The 23,930-nt window shown below is 38.8% G+C and overlaps 1 protein-coding gene across 1 annotated transcript in view; it reads right to left on the bottom strand.

The window, feature by feature from the left end:
- LOC122811637 (ephrin type-A receptor 7-like) overlaps positions 1–23,930 on the bottom strand; it is an 810,434-nt gene that overhangs the window by 643,707 nt on the left and 142,797 nt on the right. The window lies entirely within an intron of this gene.

The following is a 23,930-nucleotide window of genomic DNA, read 5'->3' as shown; positions in this document are numbered from 1 at the left end:
TAGTGACAAAGACAAACTTCATACATTTGATTCAACCTAGTTCAATTTCATAAAGGGCAGGTCTTGCCTTCTAAAGCCAGTGGACTTCATGAAAAAGTCACCAAAGCAATGGACTAGGGCAAAAAAGTGCACACTGCTTCTCTTACCCTCTCCAAAGCATATGGCACAATACCTCACTCAGGCATTGTTGACAAAGCTCACACAATTAAAAGTAAATCCCTATGCGTCCTACTGGATAGCAAACTAGCTTGCAGAAAAGTAGGGTGAGGAACCCTACCTCCACTAAAAGACCATTAACAAGTGGAGTCCCCCAGGGCTCTGCACTGTGAACACTCTTTTTGCATTACTTTTCCAACATTAAAATTAACATCAAGAGTGCCTGGTCATGGAATCTCTGGAGGGCACAACTATTCTCCAAGATGTCATCTGTCAAACATATAGTGTCAGAATCAAGGCCTAAAGCTTAATGCTAAAAAAAATGTATAATCATATACTTTGAAAAGCCAGTAACCCTGGCAATTGTCAATTGAAAATAAAACCCTAATAACTGAGTCTGTGATCACAGATTTGGTAACATACATGGACAGTAACCTGGTTTTTCACCACCATGTGTCTGCTATAATAAGGAAGTTTTTCTATACTGCATAGCTTATCATACGATCATAGGAGTTTACTAGGCTATTGGCCTAGCCATATTATACCCCTGTTCCCTTATGCACCAAGATATATAGTCTATGCTTGCATACAAATTTAAGATCAGAATTAGCTGCCATTGTCTAAGAGGGACATAGATGAAACTCCCTGTGTAAATTTATGGTTTCCCATCCAAATGTTCAGATTATACTTAAAAAGGGTCATTAAGGAGCTCTATTTTACATGAATTGGGAGTTTGTTCCAGAAGAGTGGCCACCTCTGGAATATATATCTGTCTCACCAGCGTGTTCTGTTAATATCACAGGCCAGGCTAAGATCCCTGGAGAAAGTGAACCTTGCCCCACTGGATTTGTGGATATGCAGCAGCTTCATCAAGGCAGGGCCTGAGACTGTCCTGTAGGCCAGGCGCAAGTTACCTCTAAGCAATCTATACAATACTGAGTAAAGTGATAGGTTCTTAAGTCTGTCTGTGAAGGTCATGTCAAAAAAAGGAAGCCAATCTGATGGTCCCTTGCCATAAACAAACTTTACAACAAAAGGAAGAAACTGTTGCAGAAAAGAGAAAAATCCCAGGATGCAAAAAACTCCCTTACCAGCCTCAGTAAGAAGCTAAGATCCCTCATAAAAGCTAGTTACGAAAATAAAATTGCCAAAGATTCCAAAGACAACCACAAGGCATTCTATAGCTATGTCAATAATCTAAATGGCAATGCTCAGATCTGCTCTGAGCTACAACAGAATGGCATTAAATATACTGATCTCAAGAACATTGCCAATATGCTGGCAGGTCAATTCAGTGCCACCTTCACCCCCCTCTCAGCCCCTAAACAGCCCATCCCAATACCGAAAGATTGCCAAATTCCGGTAATAACGGCCACATAGGTGAAAACTGCAGTCTTCAAAGTTAAGAATACAGCATCCATGGGACCAGACGACATCCCGGGCTGTGTACTATATGAACTACAAAATGAACTGGTACCTCACCTAAGTGTCATGTTTAATCATAGCCTCACCTCAGTCTTTGTGCCCACTGAGTGGTAGACAGCTACAAGTTATCCTACTCCACAAGGGGGGATCCACCTTGGATCCTGGGAACTACCACCCCATCAGTCCGATGAGCCTGATCTGCAAGGCAATGGAACGTATTATCGTGAAACTTATAAACAAAGACATTGGCAACCTTAAAAACTGGACCTCACCCAGTTTGGGTTCGTGAAGGGCCGATCTTGTCTTCTGAACCTGACTGACTTCTTCAAGTCAGTTTCCAGAGCCATGGACGAAGGGTAAGGTGATCCACACAGCCTATCTGGACCTTGCCAAGGCCTTCGACACCATCTCCCACTTTGGAATCATAGATAAACTTACTAAGCTGGACATTAATCCCTACATCACTCGAAGGGTTGCCAACTGGCTTAGTGACAGAACCCACACTGTAAAAGTAGCAGGCTCCAAATCCAGCTTCAGACAAGTGACAAGTGGAGTACCTCAGGGTTCTGTCCTAGGACCGCTCTTATTTGGCCTCTACTTCTACGAAGAACAGGCCAACAGTAAGGGACTCTGGCTAACAAAGTTCGCAGATGACTGCAAACTGGGAGCCATTATTGAATGCCCAAATTATGTGGATATTCTACAAAAGGGCCTTACAGAAACAGATGCTTGGTGCCAGAGCCATGGGCTCAAGCTCAATGCCAAGAAATGTATAGTTATTCCCTTTGGGAAAAACATGTACCCATGAATTACCACATAGGTGGCAGTACACTAAACACCAAAAGTGTGATAAGAGACATAGGGACAAAGGTGTTGACAGTGGTCTCACCTTTGATAACCACATCACCACAACAGTTAGAAAATCCTCCTATGTGGCACACCTCATCACTAAGGGCTTTTCATCCAGAAAAAGGAGGTCATTGTCCCACTGTACTCATCCCTCATTAGACCCATTATAGAATACAACGCCCCATTTGGTATGTACCTCTCAAGACATCTGCAACAACTGGAAAGGCCGCAGAAATACCTCACTAAAAGAATCACAGGCCTAAAGCAGATGCCCTATGTTGACCATCTAAAAAAACTCCAGCTATACTCTGTCGCATATCATCTACTCAGAGGCGATCTCTGCTTAACATACAAGGCCATGTCAAACCCAGAGCTGTTGGACATGCTACACTTAAAGAAATCCCAATCCCTCAGAGCCACATGCTCCAGGGATCTAAACCTTGTCATCACAATGAACAAAACATGCTGGAGGGATAGATTCCTGACCCAGAGACTCCCCAGACTCTGGAAGAGACTGACCATACATGTCAAGCAGAGTGCCTCTTTGGCCCTCTTCAAAAGGAACCTTGATGACTGGATGGGAGATAGAAAATTCACCCCGGGGAATCACGTCAGTTGCCCTGCTAGACAGAGGTCCAGGGAAGTAAATATTGTGGGAAGAAATAACCAGGGAATTGCTATGGCTAGGCTTGTATAGACCCTAGGGCCGATAGCCTAGTACCAACCTATGAACCTATGAGCTGTAGCCTCCGAATTTTCATAGTGGGAAAACTTTGAGGTCCCTCCAGTTTCTGCAGATGTCTGGTGAGCTACATTATTGATCTTATGAGAGCTGAATACAGGGGAGTTATAACCTCCTTAGCTTTGGATGCTAAACCCTTGCTTATGAGGTGTGCAGTGTAGAAGGTCTTCCATACTATTGCGGATATCTGATGATCAAAGTAGAGCTACTGTCAACTTGTATTCCTAAATCTCTCACCACTGGGTTGAACTTAGCGGATATTATTAATGCTGTAATTAACAGGAGTTTCTCCTTTGCCCAAAGAGATGAAAATGGATTTTTTTTTGTGTGTTTAGTTTAAGTCTGTGGCTTTGACACCAATCATTTGTCTGTTTAAGCCCATTTTGTAGTATGTTGACATCCTTGGGCGATTTGATGATGGCATCCGTTTTGCAGTCATCAGCAAACTTAGTAAGCCATAGGCCATCTATTTTCACCTGAACTTCTAAAAAATAGTTACCAAACAGCAGGGGGCCCAGCACAGATCCCTGTGGAACACCACTGGTAACAGGTCTGCTGGTAGAGTTGGCATCCCCACATTTTGACTCTTTGTATCCTGTTTGTGAGCCGGTTGGCACCCCATTTAGTGATGTAAGGATTAATCCTCAGCTCAGTGAATTTCTCAATGATGCCTGAGTGAGGGATTGTGTCAAAGGCCTTGGCTAGGTTGAGATAGGCAGTGTGAACTGTTTTGCCATCATCCAGGACCTTTGTGACATTCTTGAAGAAGTTCTCCAAGATTAGCAGGCAAGATCTGCCCTTAATGAAGCCAATCTGGGTCAGGGCAAGAGTTTGAAGGTTACTTATTTCCTTGTTGATAAGATCCATGATGATTGTTCTTATGACCTTGCAGATAAGGCTGATTAGGCTTATGGGTCTATATTTCCTGGGTTCACTTGAGGGACCCCCTTTGTGCAAAGGGATTACAGTTGCTATGTTCCACTCATCTGGGAGAAAATCAGTGCTTAGACTGAGACTGAAGAGCATGCTCACTTGTTCCACTAACTCTTGTTTTAAACCACTTAATAGGCAGCCTGGGATGATGTCCGGTCCCATAGAGGCTGTGTTTTTAGCCTTGGAAAGTATGGCTATGACCTGCTCTCTGGAGATTCAAGGCAGAGGACTGGTGACAGGTATCTTATGGGGTATGATGGGTGAGGGCAGGGAGTGAAGTTTTCACCAAACCTGTTCCATTGCAGGTTGGCAATGTTCTCTGGTTCGGTATAAGTGGTACAGTCCACGGCTAGTTTAGCACAAAGCTGGGCCTTCCTGTTTAGATTTCAGATGTAGGAAAATAATGCTTTGTGATTTACCTTATCTAAAGATGATAATTTAGTTTCGTAATTAGCTTTAGAGGACTTTACAAGATGTCAAATCTGCTTGTTTATAATTCAGATGGAGTTCTTTTTTTAATTTTTTAACCTTTTTGCTCATGAGGTTGGGTTAGGTATGGGTCAGCTATGATCGTTACTTCAAATGAGACTGATTTATGATCGGACTTTACCAGGGAGGGCCCCACACATGGGGTGTTGCAGGGATCCCCATGTTGGTGAGCACTATGTCAAGGATGTTAGAAGCCCTAGTGGGGGTGCTGACTATCTGCTGCAGAGCATTTGTGTTAACAAAGTCCAGGAACATTTGTGTTCATATATGTTACCCACTCGATGGAAGGATAGTTAAAGTCACCCATGACCAAGATATTTGGCTGTACTGAGAGGGACTCAAGTAGGTCTAGGCAAGCAAGGGTGAGAGTGAGGTTTAGTGAAATCTTAGTCACTCTGGAATTGGTGCTTATTAGACCTAGAGTATAATGCCCTGTTCAGTATGTACCTGTCGAACCACATGTCACAATGCTTCCTCATGAAGATAATTGAAGGTGTAAATCAAATGAATTTCATAGACTCCTGAGAGGTGTTCTATGCCTGGCCTACAGGGTGCCATTTGACCTCATCCTGATGGAATATTTCTGTGTATCAGGAAGCTTAATGGTATCAGAATTGCCTGACTGAGAGGCCTACATTTCTTCTGCAGCATAAGCAGAACTTGCTGGAAGGAGAGATATATCTCACAGAATATATCTTGTCTTGAAAAGGCTCCCCCTTTCTGTAAAACAGAGTTGATCCCTGATCTTGTTCAAATTCAGCTTGGACCAGTGGATGGGGAATTGGAAATGTAACTCTGGACTGCCTCCCATGTCCCTGTTGGGCAGAGGCAGCGTGTAAGTGCTCTGAAAATCAACTCAAGCTATACAGGGCATCTTATTATTATTCATGGGAATTTATAGTCAATTACTTATGGAAAAAGTACAGTTAAGCTTCAAATGGCCTGCTTGGACCATTAATACAGTAACCACCTATGGAACACCCAAAAATAGATAGGGCTTGGTATAGTGGTAAAGTTGTTTACCTCACAAATATTGCATAACTGTTTGATTCTCACCAGGCAAAATTGGTTAAACTTAAAATGTCCCATGATGGTAGCTAGTGTAGTACTTACTTATGCATGTAATCTAATGTGAATGTTTCCTGTCTTGCTAATAATTTAAAGCACATTTATAGTCTATTTATTAAGCTGTGTTAACTTAATAATATTTTTATAGTGCAATAAATTCTGATTTTATAGAAAATCAGCCTATTGCATGCTAGCAGTTTTGATTCTTAGTTTAGTTTTAACCTAGAACAATACGTTTGGAATGGGGTGGGGGGGCAATAAATTCTGAACCAAAACATTTTTTACCTCAATCTCTGATACTGCTATACATACCAAGTGCAAAGCTGGTAATATACAATATTTTATTCATCCCACTTTGTTCTTCAGATCAGTTACCAACTCAGTGCAGAAACTGGAATCCAGAGCAGTGTCAAGCAATGTCACCAGAAACTGTGATCAGCAGAGGAGGGAGCCAGAGGGATCATGGGTAATCATGGAGCCCCACAGTATTACTAGTGCAGTATACTGAGCACCGATCTTAATATTTATACTGCAATTACAAATTCTTTTCTGTATATTTATTTATTGTGAGTACTATGCCGTACAAATGCAGCAAACCACCTTCCAAACAACGCTACATACTGTCGGTGGCAGGAGTGCCTCATTCGTCAGCATGGCAAGTTATGTGTGCAGGCAATGTTTATATACATTTATTTATGTATTTAAAACCAATGTAGAAGAAATTCTGTGTGTCCATGCAAGAAAAGCAAATTCCATTTCTAAAACCCAAAATTCTCACATAGTATTCCCAACCATAAAGTGGTACCATCCATAAAAACTGCTGCTCTGCCACTTTATTTTAATAAATGGTCCTTTGTACAGCTTACAAAGCATAACAAAAGAACTGCTTTCAGTTAAAATTTTGCAACAAAAGAGCTTCTTTTGAAATAAAGATTAAGCACTTTCATCTTGTTTTCAGACTTCATCAGGACCATAAAAAGTCACTTTATGAGAAAACTGTTCTTATAACTACAAAAAATAAATCACATGTCCCAATTAAACCAATAATCACAAAGTGACCACTGTACTGCTGTGGTGACCCCTAACTGGGAAAAGCTGAAAGAAGAAGATTAAATGTCTTCATTCACAAATAACATAGCTGTTAAAAATAAACCCTTGTGTAAAAAAGTAATGGTCTGTTAGTATCATTAAATTCATAGTTCATTATATTCATATTCTAAACGTTATCAGTTCTTAATATGTGTTATGTTTTAAAACACAGTGATTGTTTTCATTATTATTTTAAAATGATCAAAATCAGTCATAAAAATGTTCTTAAATTGTTTAAAAACTGGACCATCAACCAAGGCAGTGTTCAAAGTTTGGCAAACTTAATTTTTATTGCTGGGCTAATGGAAACATGTCCATTTAAACCTGGAAACCTTGAGGCATTTAATTTTAATTGCCATTTTAACTCTTTATATTCCATGAAGTTTTCCCAGTTGCCTCCCCTTTTGTCCATAGGGACAATTTCTAAAATTCTAAATGTGAACTTCTTAAAATTGGTACAAACCAAAGAATGTTTGTACAGAGCATTGTTTGTGTCTTTACTTTTGATGTCATAGTTATGTTCATACATCCTTTTACGTAGGGTATGGTCAGTTTTTCCAACATAGAATGCAGGACAATTTATACATTTTGCTAGGTAGATCACACCTTTTGTATAACACTTACCTTTTACTAAATTGATTTTAATTGTCTTATAACAGGAAGAAACTGTTACCAAGAACAAGAAGGAACTTACCAGAGGAAGAATACCCTCCACAGCTTAAACAAGCAAATCAGATATCTCGTATAGTAATCTAAAGCCAATTACAAGACTAAATTAGCATCTCTAGCTAAAGACAATCACAAGGCTTTATTTAACTGTCTAAAATCTTAAAGGGAATGTCCAGCTATGTACTGAACTGACTCTGAATGGTACTACTCACACTGAACCCAAAGAAAGTGACAACCTCATGGCTGACAGATTTGGTACAAATTTCACCCCCTGTGCCCACCAGATACACCCCAAAGCATCCCTGTCACCAGTCCATTACCTAGCATTTCCAAAGGGCAGGTTATATCCAAGGCCAAAAACACAGCCTCCATGGAACCAGATAACACCCCAAGCTGCTTACTAAACAATTTAAAAGAAGACTTAGTGGAGCCACTTGGCACTCTCTTCAACCACAGCCTGAGCACTGGCTTTGTTCCAGCAGAGAGGAAAACAACAACAGTAATCCCCTTACACCAAGGAGGTCTGTCAACCACCTCTGTGAAGTATATGCCCATAAGCCTAACCAGTCTTATCTGCAAGTCCATGTAAGGAATCATCATGGACCTTATCAACAAAGACATAGGCAACCTCCAAACTCTTGACCCGACCTAGTTTGGCTTCATTAAGGGCAGGTGTTTTTTATTAAACCTGGTGGACCTCTATGAGAATGTCACCAAAGCCCTGGATGAGGGCAAAGCCATACATTTTGCCTATCTTCACTTCGCCTTACTAAGCTCTTATAAAAGTAGTGAAAGCATTTCACATAACAATAACACTGCACAATTTGACACAATCCCCCACTAAATTATCACTGAGAAACTCTAACAGCTGGGGATTAACCCAAGCATCATTAGATGGGTAGCAAACTGTCTCACCAACAGAACCCATACAATCAAAGTTGGGGATTCCACCTCCACCAGTAGACGAGTTACCTGTGGTGTACCACTGGGATCTGTGTAGGGCCCTCTGCCATTTGTAATCTACCTCTCAGATGTCCAGGCAAAAGCAGATGACCTGTGGCTTGCCAAGTTATATGATTACTGCATACTAGTTGCAGTCTTCGAGTCCCCTGATGAAGTTAACATATTAGAAACGGGGCTAATGCAGACCAATGGTTGGTGCCAGAATCATGGTAAAAAACTAAATGCAAAAAAGTGAGTCATTATCCCATTTAGCAAAGTAGTGGCCCCTGCAAATTACATTATACATAGCACCCCCTAAGCTCAAACACAGTGATAATAGACTTGGGAACACAGGTTGACAGCAATTTAAACTTTGATCACCACTTCTACACTGCACATCACATACATGAGGGCATCACATCCAAGACTAAGGATGTTATAACTCCTCTACACTCAACCCACATCAGACCATTAATTACGTACAAAGCATTTTCAATCCCCCACTCAACCCACTAGTAGCAACATTTGAAAGAAGTTGCATTAATGATTTATACAACTTAGAAAAATCTTCACAACTATGGATACATAACTTAAATAGAAAGAATTATTCCACACTCTGAGGATAAACAGTGACCTAAGGGTTATGTAACCAGATAAGGAAGGGGAAATTGAACTTACGGAAAAGATGGATTATAGTAATATGGTATACAACATGCACCAGGTACAAGAAAACTATGAAATAGTATCAACGAATGAGATAAACATAGCATATAGGAAGACTGATTTATGCCTGGATGACTGTCTGTCACAAGGAGCTATTTCACCCACAGAATACAAATTTTTAACTATAAAGAACCACATTATTCCATCTGTTTTTGGGATCCCTAAGACATATAAAAGTATCACAGATCTACTATATAGACTAACAGTGGCAGCTCAAGCTTCAAAAACATATTCATGGACTGTACCTTGAAAGGGATACTTTCATCTACTCACTATATTTTAAGAGATTCATGGGACTTTTTAAACAAGATTAAACATGAATTCTATAGTGAAAATATCACTTTTTTGACAGTAGATTTCATAGATTTATTCATCTACATATCGCATACTCTGGGAATGGAACATTTTCTATCCACACTCTTAAAACCAACTACATTTGACAACAAGTTAAAAAAAGTCCTTATGGATTTAATGGAATTGATTTTAAACAACTGCATGTTTTTTGAAGGACAATACTTCAAACAATTAAAAGGAGTAGCTATTGCTGCTACTTGTGCCCCAGGATACTCTGACTTGGTTATCTACAGCTGGGAAAGTGTACACATCTTAGGTCTGAATTTTAGTGCAAACTGGAAATTATATTCTAGATTTTTTGATAATATATTTGTCTAAGGAAAAAGTATTAAATTTCATCACATATATCAATACAGCAATAGATTTTTTATGGTTCACATATCAAACCGAATACAATGGAGCTAATTATTTAGTTACCATTTTTAAAGACTTGATAACCAATAGATTTGAAACTACTATATACAGGAAACTTACTTTCTTGAATACATATTTATACTACCATAGTAATCATCCTTACAATATTAAGAAACATGTATTTAAAGTTCAGTTGTTCAGAGCTGCTAGGATGTGCTCTAATGTTGACCTTTTCAAACATGATTATGAAAAGATTTATAACATCTTTCAAGACAGAGATTATCCAGAAATTTTTTTAGATACAATAGGGAAACAATTTTTGAACAACAGGAGAAGTAGATACACCCCCACTTGTATATTCTGAGTCTTCAACTAACACAAACCTCACCGGTAGTAACAATAATGTAAAAAGGTTTTCACAAGCCTTGATACTGGACTATAATGATGACAACAAGGTGGTCAAAGATATAAATAATAACTAGAACATTTTTAAGATAGATCATGGCATCTTTATGAAAGTGTGAGAAAAAACAAACTATATACAAACAGGAATGAATATCAAAAAACTTCTAGAATGTAGCCTATGGACCATCCTAGATAATTACACAGGGACAAAAAATGTAGATCATGCACCCAATGCAGTTACCTAATGGATACTACTAGTCTCAAAATAGACACCTATATGACAATTAAAATCAATTTATTAAGAGGTAATTATTCCACAAAAGGTGTGATCTGCTAGAAAATTGTATAAATTATCCTGCATTCTATGTGGAGAAAGTTGAGCGTGCCTTGCACAAAAGAATGCATGAACAGAACTGTAACATCAAAAGTAAAAACACAAACAATGTGCTGTACAAACATTCTTTGATCTGTACTAATTTAAGAAGTTCACATTTGGAATTTTGCCTCTATGGATGAATGGGTCAATAATTTGGAAAGCTTCCTGGAATTAAAATTAAATGCCTCAAGTTTTTGTAGGTTTAAACAAATACATTTCTATTACCCCTGCACTAAAAATGAAGTATGCCAAACTGTGAACTGTCTTGGTTGATGCTCCAATTTTCAAACACCATTTAAGATCATTTTTACGTCTGATTTTGAAAGTGTTTAAACAACAATGAAAACAAAAATTACTGTAATGTTTTAAAACATAACAAATATTAACAACTGATAATGTTTAGAACATGAATGCAATATTACTAGATCATGATTTATTTAGATAAGGGTTTATTTTCAACAGTTATATTATATGTGAATGAAGAAATTAAATAGATACTATTTATACAGATTACTTGGATATATAGAATTATGAAGTGTCTATTCTAAATTTTAACTTTACTTGAGAAACTGATATTTTAAAGTTTATATGTTATGGTTTATGCAACCTTTTCAAAGGATGAACTTAAAATTTATATGTTATGGTTTATGCAACCTTTTCAAAGCATGAATTTTAAGACTATGAACACTGATTGGTTATTGTGTTAATGTTATTATGGTAACTTTGCGATTATTGGTTTAGTTGGGACATGTGAATTCTTTTTTAGTTATAAGTACAGTTTTCTTATGAAGTGACTTTTTATGGTCCTGATGAAGTCTGAAAACAATAAAGGATTAAAGTGCTTAACCTTTATTTCAAAAGAAGTTCATTTGTTGTAAAATTTTAACTCAAAGTAGTTCTTTCGTTATGTTTTGTAAGGTAAGCTGTACAAAGGATTGTTTATTAAAAAGGGGTACAGCAACAGTTTTTATGGATGGTATCACTTTATGGTTGGGAATACTAAGTGAGCATTTTGGGTTTTAGAAGTGGAATTATTTATGTATTTATTTAATGCTTCTGTTTACCAGGAAAGTCTGACTTGGCACAGGTCCCATTTTCAGCAGAGGCCCCGGGGAAAAATTGTTCATTTTACAGAATGAGCAGAAGGCAGTTATACAAAATGTACATAATAATTTTACATAATAAAAGTATTTATGTATTTATTTATTAATTTATTTATTGAATTACTGATTGCTTGCTTGATTTATTGATTTTTTTACTTGTTAACCAGAGTAAAGAACTGATCAGTTCTGAACAATTTTAGTCTCAAACTGGGGTCAAGAATATGACCACTCATACATTCATAGGTTATTAGGTGTGTCCTAAGCAAATGACCACAAAACTTGGGGTAAGATGACATGTCTTTAAGTTCAAGTGAGAAGGGACCACAAATTGAGAATGCATGGTCATAGTCATGAAGTTTGGTTAAGTGAGGTTTGTGTTAAAGACCAGTATAATTCAGATTTCTGAGCTTGTATGTAGGGTTTATTAGTTTAGATGTTAAAGGTGGGAGAGTCTGTTTGTGTAGGAGCTGGAACTGTTGTGAGCCCAGTAGCAGATCTACTTTTTGCTTAAATGGGAGCCAGTCTGCTTGTGTCTAGAGTTAAGCAATGTTCATTTAATTAGGAATGAGTGATAAAACCACAGATTTTCTAGTGTTTGAATGGTAGTGGAGTTTTCGGCAGATGCTGTAGAGACAAGAGCAAGGGAGATCTTGAGTTGAGGAAGCAGGATTCTTTTTCATACTACAGCATTGGTTGAGTATGACAGAAAGGGGGATGATCTTTGTGCCCAGAACAGAAGGAGGTTTCATTTTTCATGTTTTTTTTTAACATGAAAGATAAAATTGAGTGAGATGTCTAACTAGAGACCAAGGTACTTGAAAGATGACAGCTGCCCCAAGGGAGATTTGCTGTCATTATAGCTTGTTAAAGTATTAGGGAATCTTTTGAGATTCTGAGGAATACCAAACAGCACTGCTTTTGTTTTTGATGTGTAAATAATGTATATATTTATACATCACATCATACAGCTCCTCCAACATTGCATTTTTGTCAGCACTGTTCTCCACTGGCCACATCCTCAGTACCACATGTTAACATTGCCGGTGATCCTTTCCAATCTGGCAGTAGTTGTCATGTTCTACTGTAGTGTTTTGCCAGTGTCACATAGCAAAACTGTCTCTGGATCTCAGAAATGGATCTTTGCAATTTGCTTATTTTGTCTTTTCCACAACATTGTGCAGCCCTACAGATAATTTGCAATTAAGACATGCACGTGTCAACTGCATCTGACAGCATAACATGTGGCTGTTGCCACTGATATGTGATAAACTGAGGATATCAGTACACAGCTTTAGTATTTTATTAGTAAATACAGCCTACATGGTAATAATAAATAGCATTTTACACACACTTTGGTATGCATTACATCCTCTGTTGCTTTATGTTTTTCAGACCAGTCCGCCCTTCACAGGGGAATCTCTGTACCTGCAGGAACATATCTTTGTGAGTTTATAGTATGCTATTCATGATTTTATGTGGAAATTAGACCTCTTACTGAAACAGGCTGGCATCTACATGATCATACATGTCATTAGACAGCTGATTGGACACTGCAGTAGAATGTCTGGCACCTTCCTGTCATCACAGGGTTGTACAGACAGAGGATGGCAAAAGATTTCCGCAAACTCATGGTTGGGCCATGGTATCCTTGCCAACATTATTCTGGATCTTATGCAATCAGTGCCTGGAAGCCTCCACCCACAGAGACTGGTGTCTATAAATGGTCCACACATACCAGTGTTCATCATTCCACATCAGGTAGGGCCCACCCAGCCACATGTCCCCAGGTACCATGCATCTAGCTCAGTGAGTGACAGCCTCCAATAACATATACAGCAGCTGGAAAACTGTCCCCACATATTAGTACAGGAAGGTGTAACACGACAGATTCACAGAAAGGTGTAACAGCACACCCAGTCCCAGTAAATGTTGACCAGGTCAGTAACGTTCCTATTCTTATATGCTGTGTAAATAATAAATATAGTTGCCTAGCTGTGCACAGTTGCTTGAACTTTAAGTTTTTTATTCTTCTGTGTTCCATTTATAGACATAATTACATTTCCAATTGCTTGCTTCTCTTTTTTAGAACATTTTATTGAAGTGCAAACACACTCAAATACAACTCCATCATAATATCAGAATATGTGAAATTACAAAAAAGGAAGAAATATTAAAACCTGCAAAGAATCAGTTATGTTATTCGCATTTCAAAAGACATTCTCCCCCACACCCCACCCTCAAAATAGGGAAAAGAAAAAAGATGAAAATCTTTTATGGAGTCTTGCCTTGATATTTTGCTCGGGAACATGTTTTATATAGCAATACAACACGTCTAAAATGTCCTGAGGTATTTTCTTACAGTGCTTTTAATAAGTGCCACAATATTACCTTACTGACATATAAGTCATTACATGTATCAGATTATATTTGCTATGAAGAATTCCCAATAACTAAAACTTAATGGGTGGTTTTCAAAAAGTACCCCAAAGTCATCATCATCATCATCATCATCAGCCTCCTTGTTCCCATTTTTTTACACAGGGTCAGGGTGTCGTGTCAACTGTCACTATCGCTGTATATTCAATGCTACTCTCCTGCCTTCTTCAACACTCATACTTAACTGATGCAGGCCTTCTCTCACACAATCCATCCACCTCTTTGCTGGATGCCATCATCTCTTTTTGACTTCTTCCTATCTGACCCCATATCTTCTGCTTTCCTTGACTTGTGCCTGAACCAACATAATCTGTTCTCTTTGACCTTTTCTGTCATTGGAGCTACTTTGGCTTTATGTTCCTATGTTCTTATTTCTTCATCTATGCCACAATGTGCATTATAGCACCCATACCCATCTCAGGCACTCTATATCCATCACCTCTAGGTTCCCCAAATGTTCTGCCTTTACTGGTCAGGTTTCCCATACAGTAGTACTGGTTGCACCACTGTTTTATACACTTTTTGTTTCAGATTCTTTGGCATTATTCTGTCATACACTATACCTGACACTCTGTTACAGTTGGCTGCAGCCCCCTGATTCCAGCCTTGACCTCCTCATTCAAAGTTCCCTTCTCCTCAGCCACCCCTCCCAGATACCTGAAGCTGTTAACCTGCTCCACTATTTTCTCTTCTTTCTCAATTCTTAGCTTCTTTTACACTCCACCATTTGTTACCATTAGAACTGTCTTATCTGTATTCACTTTAATCCAATGTGCCTTCAGTTTTGCATTCCATTCCCTTATCTTTTGCTGAAGTTCTTGTTCAGAATCTGCCTGTAATGCCACACCATTGGCATATAGCAGCTTTGTTGATATCCTCTCTCTGACTCATTTGCTAATGTAGTCCATCACCTATATGAACAGCAGTTGGCTCAGAGTTGAACCCTGGTGCACAACCACTCCCACTGAGAACCCATATGTGAGACCGACCACTGTTTGCACTATTCCTACCAATGTTTGTGGGACTTCGAACCTCTGCAGGACTTCCCAAATCAGCCCTTTTTGGGACCTTGTCATCTGCTTCCTCCAAGTCAATGAATGTCCAGTTGGACTCTTCCCACACCTCTAGCTTCTTCTCATGTATCTGCCTCACTGGTCAGTTGTGCTGCATCCTGATGTGAATTTTAGCTGGTCTTCTCCCATCTTACTTTCTACTACTTTGTATATTATTTTATTAATCACCCCCTTGAGAACCTTCATGCATTGTGACAGGAGTCTGATACCTCTGTACTATGCACAGTTGTGAATGCCCCCTTTGTTCTTAAAAATTTGCACGAGTATGCTTATTCTCTTTCCATCTGGGACATTCTTTTCTCTCCACACTGCTATGAGTACCCTCAGGAGCCATTTCTCCCCTGTCTTACCCAGCATCTTTATCATATCTGCTGTGACCTCATCTATGCCTGCTGCTTTCTCTGAGTTAATTTTCCTTAGTGTGGTTCTTACTTCCTCTGTTGTGGGCTCCTCCTCGTCTCTCATTGTATGCTGTGTCTAGGGAAGTACAGCTTATATGGGGTTTTCTTTATTCAAAAGCTGCTAGAAGTACTCCTTCCATCTGCCTTTTATGTCCTGTGGACTGGTGAGTAGGGTGTTGCTGGCAGCTCTTATGAAGGGTGTCTGACTATCTTTTTATATTTCTGCCTTTATCTTGCAATCTGAATAAATGTTAGATACAGGTTGAAAGTCTGCCTGCTAATATCTTCACAACAATCTTCATTACAAATGACATTATACAGATGGACAAGGATAGCCAAGTCCTTTTCTTTCCTGGGGAAGATTATCATGGAGGACACTCGTGTGGTATATACCAATAGCTGTAAATATTTACTTTCAATAAAGAGTTATACGAGGAGTTTTCACAGCTTCTTTTATAAAGTTTATAAAAGTGAATGGAGATGCCATCAGGGCCTAAGTTCATATCAGTTGTGAGTTTACTAATGCTTTGATATACACCAGACAAAGTAACTGATTTATTAATAGCCAATATCTCTTGAAATGTCAACATCAACTTTTTTAAGTTGGACAGGATATCTTGTGATCTTTCCATCTGAACTGAATATGTACTGATGCCATTAATCTGCTGAGCAAAGCATCTAACAATGACAATAGCATCAAATAGGTGACTAATGCTGCCTATACACCTGCCTTAATACATCGGGTTAGTAGTCCTGAGAATTTAATTTAATATGCTGAAGTTGAAGTTAAAAAAAATTCTCAGACTTTGACATCTTTCATTCAATACAAAATAATGTGATGCACTAACCTTCCGCTTGGCTGCCAGCACATTAACTTAAATTTCAGTTTGGCAAGCTGCTTATACATATTCCTTCTTCAAACAGGCAGTTTTAACCCCTAAGTTCTGAATTTTATTTAAGGCTGTTACTAACCTTGCCTTCCCTACTTCCGCGGTGGTGCAGCAGTAGCATTGTTGCCTCACAGCAAGAGGTTCTCCCATTTGATTCTCGGCTTGGGTTGGGAGTGCCTTCTCTGTGGAGTCTGCATGTCCTCCCCGCGGTCGAGTGGGCATTCGAAAAACATGTGTTGAATGGGCGTGCCTTCGTTGAAGGTTGGGCATCAGGCTAGCAACTCAACACCATAAAAAACAACTGCCAATCATTAGCGGACTGAAGTTCTGCTGTGGCGACCCCTAACCGGGAAAAGCCGAAAGAACAATAACAACTTACCTTGCCTTCCCTCTGCTTATTACTGCATAGTCGAGTCCCCAAATGATGTCCCATTGAAACTTTTTACAGTGATTTGTTATTTCAGTACTGTTTCACCCAGCAAAACTGAGGGTGATGCTACTCAATGCTAGAAGTATAAATCTCAAAATACACTCACTCTAGGCACTTCTTAAAATGGAGAACATCGATATCTGTGCAGTGACTGAGACCTGGCTCAAGGCTCTGGAGACCACCCCTGCATTACCAGGCTATAACTCATACCACACTTTTCGGCCATCTAACCTGGACCAGAACACCAATGATGGAGGTGTGTCCATATTCATTAAGGATATCCACACCTCCAGGCTAGTTGCGCAGCATAATGCATCCAAGGTTATCCAAGTGCAACTAACTCGGGGCAAAACTGCAATCCAAACTGTAGCTTGCTACAGATCCTCCATCATGCCCCAGGATTCCCACTCCTCTTTTCTTGATATACTGGAAAATATTAGGGTTCAACCAAACACCCGAATAATGGGCGATTTCAACTACCCCACCATTAACTAGGAAAAGTACTCATGTACTAACTCCTTTGCTCAACACTTTCTGGAATTCATAAATTCCAATGTCCTAGATCAACTTATCCACACCACCACCAGGGGCAACAATATCCTAGACCTAGTCATTACCAACATGATTGGCCGGTATTCCACACCTGAAGTCAATCCCTCACTGGTCAGATCCAACCATAAGCTAATCACCCTAGATATCCACATCCCGCCTTCACCCACCATTAAGGAAACCATGGTAATAAATTTCTCTAAAGCCAACTTCATGCTTCTTAAGACAGAAGTGGCGAACTTCATGACACCCGTGCAGTTGGACAATGCAGTTACGACTGCTGAATCCTACATAAATGCACTCTATAAGCACTTACACGAGTGCATGGATCATGCTATCCCAAACAGAACCAAGACACTATCTTCCAAAAAAAGGAAGCCAATCTTGTGGTCCCCTGCCATAAACAAACTCTACAACAGAAGGAAGAAACCATTGCAAAAGAAACTAAAATCCCATGAGTGGAGGAGCTCCCTGATCAGCCTCAGTAAGAAGCTGAGATCCTTTAAAAGATCCTCCAAAGCTAACTATGAAAACAAAATTGCCACTGATTCTAAGGGCAACCACAAACCATTCTATAGCTATGTCAAGAATCTCAATGGCAACACCCAGATCTGCTCTGAGTTACAGCACAATGGCACAAAAATTACAGAACCAACTGATATTGCCAACATCCTGGCAGATAGGTTCAGTGCTAACTTTACCCCCCTCTCACCCCCTAAAGGGCCCATATCTATACAGGATGAATGCAGAGTGCCTGTAATCACATCTATGCAGGTAAAATCCATGGGACCGGACAACATCCCAGGCTTTGTTTTACATGAACTTCAGAACAAACTGGCTCCCCACCTAAGCACCATGTTCAATCATAGTCTCAAGTCAGGCTTTATGCCCACTGAATGGCACACAGCAACAACTATCCCACTCCACAAAGGGGGAGCCACCACTAATCCTGGGAACTATCGCCTTATTAGCCTGACGAGCCTGGTCTGCAAGGCCATGGAACGTATCATCATGGAACTCATAAACAAAGACACTGGTAACCTCCAAACTCTGGACCCACCCAGTTCGGGTTTGTGAAATTCAGATCATGCCTTCTGAACCTGATCGACTTCTTTGAGGCAGTCACCACAGCCGTAGATGAGGGTAAGGTGGTTCACATAGCCTATTTTGACCTCGCCAAGGTGTTCGACACCATCCCCCATTCTGGAATTATAGTTAAACTCACTAAACTAGGTATAAATCCCTTCATCACAAGATGGGTTGCCAACTGGCTCACTGACAGAACCCACACTGTAAAAGCTGCAGACTCCAAATTTGACTTCAAAGCAATGACAAGTGGAGTACCACAGAGTTCAGTCCTGGGACCACTCCTGTTTGGTATCTGCTTCTCTGAAGTACAGGCTAACACAGAAGGCCTCTAGCTAACAAAGTTCAAAGATGACTGCAAACTAGGAGCCATAGTCGAGTCCCCAAATGATGTGAACATCCTACAGAAAGGCTTCACTGAGACAGATGCCTGGTGTCAGAGTCATGGCCTCAAGCCCAATGCCAAAAAGTGCATTGTCACCCCCTTTGGTAAAAACTCTACATCCATGAACTACCACATAAGCGGCAGTCTACTTAATGCCAAATGTGTGATAAGAGACCTTGGGACCCAGGTGGACAGTAGTCTCTCCTTTGATAATCACATTGTCACAGTAGCCAGGAAATCCTTCTGTGTGGCACACCTCATCACAAAAGGGTTCTCATCCAGGAAAAAAGAGGTAATTATTCCCCTCTACTCGGCACTCATTAGACCCATTATAGAGTACAATGCCCCTTTTGGAATGTACCTCACAAGACATCTGCAGCAGCTGGAAAGGCCACAGAAGTACCTAACAAAGAGGATTACTGGCCTCAAACAGATGCCCTACACTGACTGTCACAAAAACTCCAGTTTTACTCTTTAACATATTGCCTTCTCCGAGGAGATCTCTGTCTAACATATAAAGCTATGTTAAACCCAGAGCTATTGGACATGCTACACCTAATGAAATCCCAATCCCTCCGAGTTACATGCTCTAGGGACCTAAATCTTATCACCACAATAAACAGGACATGCTGGAGAGATAGATTCCTGTCACAGAGACTTCCTATACTCTGAAACAAGCTGCCCATCTATGTCAAGCAAAGTTCCTCATTAGCACTCTTCAAGAAAAATCTTGATGAGTGGATGGGAAATAGGAAATACACCCCGGGGATCACGTCTGTAGCTCTGCTCGACAGGGGCACAGGAAATTAATTTTCTTGGGTGGCATAAGCCAGGGAACCTTGTTGGCTAGGCTTACTTAGGTCCTTGGGCTGATAGCCTAGTACCTACCTATGAACCTATAATGTATGTCTTGTTACCTGGTTTATTCAGTAACATGAGGCCCATCTTCCTCCCCACCTTTCTGTCTACCTCTGCTGTATGTTAGAAGGTTAATACAAAATTCTATTGTCTGTAAAGACAACCGTAGCGGTATCCACCCATTTAACTGCATTATAAATACTCAGACTGTTGAAAAATAAATCTACTAGGCTAGCTTCCTTTAGGAGTAACAATGAACACATTTTTGCCACTGTAAAGACTTCTACATGAATCCAAGAACCCAAAGTAGGAAAAGTCCACATAGCTCACAATAATTCACACCAGAAAATGTGTCAAAGAATGTAAGTTCCAAAAGGTAAACTACTTCATTTATTGTAAAAGAACAGTAAAACCAGAGTACTTTCATTCCAATGTCAAAAGGGACTTCATCAGAGTAAAGAATGTAACAAACTTCCTGAATTTAAATACAAAAGCATGGGAAATGGTAACAAAAGGGTGTTTGAAGTTAAAGGTTCAGTAACATCAAACAAAACATCTCTTAGTAAAATGTCTTTTGTCTCTTTTCAGTTAAAAAAACATAAAAAAAATCATATAAACTTGCAAACTTATCGAAAATATTTATAAAAATTACATAAATAACATTTATTTATTAATTTTATATTTGTTTACTGGGAATGTCTGACTGGATACAGTTCATTTTTCAGTGGAGGCCCAGGAAGAAAAGCTCCACATTTACAATAGGAGAATTGTACAAAATAGCAAAACACTACAATTGAGAAATAACACATAGATACAGTGTACTACATACAGAGTTCTTGATACACCAATTTTACAGATATATAGACTAAGGTTTATACACATTTCTAATAACAGAGGATACTGACATGTCTATTTACCATACATAACTATGGAGAGATAACACAGGTAAATAATGTTGTATTATCAGGGAAAGATAAGAATAAAGAGAGAGCAGACCAGTTAATAACTGAGAACATTTTCTGGAAGACTTGAGGGCAGAGTTTGAGTCAGACTAGTTATTGTGAAGGAAGAGATGTTATGGAGAAGATAAGACTAGAGAAGAGAGGATAGAGGAGCTGGATAGCGGTGGGGGGGGCGGGTTCCAAGAAGGCACTTCTAAGTCATCCGTGGTTGGTGCATAAGCAGGGGATTTGAGTCATTTTTACACTGTAGAGCATTTGTAGTTGTTCGTATGTTTGTCGGCAATGAGTTCCAGATTTTGGCTATGCATGTAGAATACAGGGAATCTCTAGTGGCATGGTTGGATTTGGTAACTTTTAAGAAGGATTTATTATCTGACCGTAAAGACCAGGTACCAGTGTAGGGGAGGAGACGGCTTTGCAGTTTGCAGACCAGGGCTTTTTGAGGTTGATTTAGAAGTGTATGGGCCAAAGTAAGTTGGTTGTAAGTTAAGAACTGAGTTAGTTCTAGCCAGTTAAGTTGTTTGAGTCCAATGCAATGCTGTTGCAAACTTTGCAATCGTATTGTAGCAGGTAATTTTGCTAGGTGTGATTTTTTTAGGTTTGTCAGAATGGGTGAGACATATAAGAGTGTGGAGATCAGATGTGTTCTTGCAATGGTAGCCTAGTTGCTATTGGTTAGGTATTGTCAATTTCTGTAAATAGTCCATGTTTTTTATTTACTTTCTTGACTGTCTGGGCAATGTGTAGATCATTGAAACAACATAGTATACACCCAAGCAATTGCATTAAAGTGCATCTTCCTAGACACATCACAGAACAGGGAATCAATAAAGAAAAAATAAAGAAAAGCAGGTAGCATAGCCTTGCCTCTTGTTGAACAAAAACACATTACATTAAGTACACACTTAAAAAAAAAAATATATATATATATATATATATATATATATATATATATATATATATATATATATATATATATATATATATATATATATATATATATATATATATATATATACATATATATATATCTTTAGCTAAAAGCTTTAAGTTTTAAGAAACAGGCAAGGGCTATACCTTCATTTAGACTGTGGGATCCAGTGGCATTGGTTCTAATCTGCCACTTGGACTCTTTACATTCTGACTTAATTTTCCAAGGTCCACTCCTACGGTCTAAATCAAGGATGTCAATTACAAAAAAAAAATTAAAGACATTTGGTCTTTGTACTTTTGGATGTGTTTAAAATGGCTGTTTCTACTGTCTTGTTTTTTTAATACCCCTTAGGTGTTTATAAATTCTATCTTTTAAAGCCCTTTCAGTTTTACCATTATAGAAACAGGAAGATTGTAAACACAGTGCTATATAAACCACCCTTTCTGTTTTGCAATTATATTTCTTAGGGCAGAAATTTGTTCCATAACCTATTAACTTTATATTTTTTGCTTCCTTGATGTGAGAACAGTAGGAATAACAGCCACATATAGACATATGCTGGGAACTTTTGTTGATTTCACTAAATACAGTTTGCATTTCTAGATCGTTCTTCTAGTTCCAATCCCTTCTTAAAGTAACTAGTGGTTTAGTCCCTAGCTTATCTGTGTTTAAACCACCTACTGAAGGAGAAAGAAACCAAACACTGGAAGGCTCACCACAGCAGAAAATCCTGTAACAATCCTATAAAAATTCGAAAATCCAACTTGTAAAATCCAAAGTCTTTTATTAAAGATGCAGCACACAAGGAGATAAGCGCTTTCGCGTGTTGTAACACACGCTTCTTCAGATCTATTTTAACAGTAGAGCAGTGAGTTTAAATACCCTAAGAAAGCTCAATCAGGATTTTTAATACAAGTTAATTAAGCAATTAAGCAATTAAATGCTGAATGAGAGCTCTAACTTTAAAGGCACAATGCATGTTTTGATGTCATTAATGAAATACTAAAAATGGGTTGCAAAACCCCAAAAACTATAAATATATATATACTGTACAGATCTATGACATACATAAACTACAAACAAAGAACATAGCATATATGTATGTAAAAAGGATGAGTAGTAAAATGCATAATTTATATTAAAACCATGATAAAATCAAAAAATATTTAATACATAACTATCATAAACATGACGGACAATATATGTATAAAAATCATGGCTGCAGAGACAAATAAAAACCTTCTAATCCACTAAAGGTCTAGAATATAGAGGGTGAATAGAGCAAGTACTATCTGCTTTTAAGCACTGACCTGAGGGATACATATTGATTAATACCCGGTGGTAAATGGGCCCTTAACTTAAAAATCCATTGTAGTTCAATGCTCTCCAATAAATTCATGTGGTCACCCCCTCTAATGCTGTGTTTAACTATTTGTAGGACTCTGAAGTTAAACATGTGTGTAGTATATTCCATAACATGTTTTGCTAACGCATTCTGTTCTTTATGTTGTCTAATGTCATAGACATGATTGTAAATTCTTTGTTTTAATTTTCTCTTGGTGAGTCCTACATAGAACGCCAAGCATGTATTGCAATTTGCCAAGTATATGACGCTCTCAGTATCACAGCAGGCATAAAATCTAGGAATGAACGTGAAGTTCAAATAAGGATGCACAAAGACCTGATCTGTGGTTACATACCCACACATATTGCATTTCCCACAAGTGTAAGTGCCAACCTTACATGCATTTTTTATTATTGTTCCTACATTGGTATCTATTCTTGGATTATTACATAACAGTCTTTTAAGATTTTTGTGATTCCTATACGCAAAGTTAGGTTGATCACCTACTAACCTCCTAGTTTGGTCATCTACAGTCAGCAATTTCCAATTGCTGCATATAATGTTCTTCAGTGACTTATTGTCATTGGTGTAAGTGATGGTGATCCTAATGGCATCTGTATTATCTTTCAATTTCATCTTTGGTGCTCGACTGAAAATTTTGTTAGACATAACAGGTCTTGCCTCATTCAAAACATCAGACCTAATTCTCTTTACCATGTTGGAATCATATCCTCTTTGTGAAAACAAATCTTGCATTAAATTAGCTTCCAAATACCTTGATGTTTCATTCTTGCACAACCTAGCTATCCTAGTAAATTGACTCCTGACTATACCAGGGAACGTATGTCTGGGGTGCATGCTGTTAAAGGATAGAAGCGTGTTTTTCCAACATGTTTTCCTATAT

Source organism: Protopterus annectens, chromosome 1.part1, assembly GCF_019279795.1.
Source record: "Protopterus annectens isolate FY-2018-M chromosome 1.part1, PAN1.0, whole genome shotgun sequence".
In the NCBI taxonomy this organism is placed as follows: Eukaryota; Metazoa; Chordata; order Ceratodontiformes; family Protopteridae; genus Protopterus; species Protopterus annectens.
This window is presented reverse-complemented; position numbering and strand designations above follow the sequence as displayed.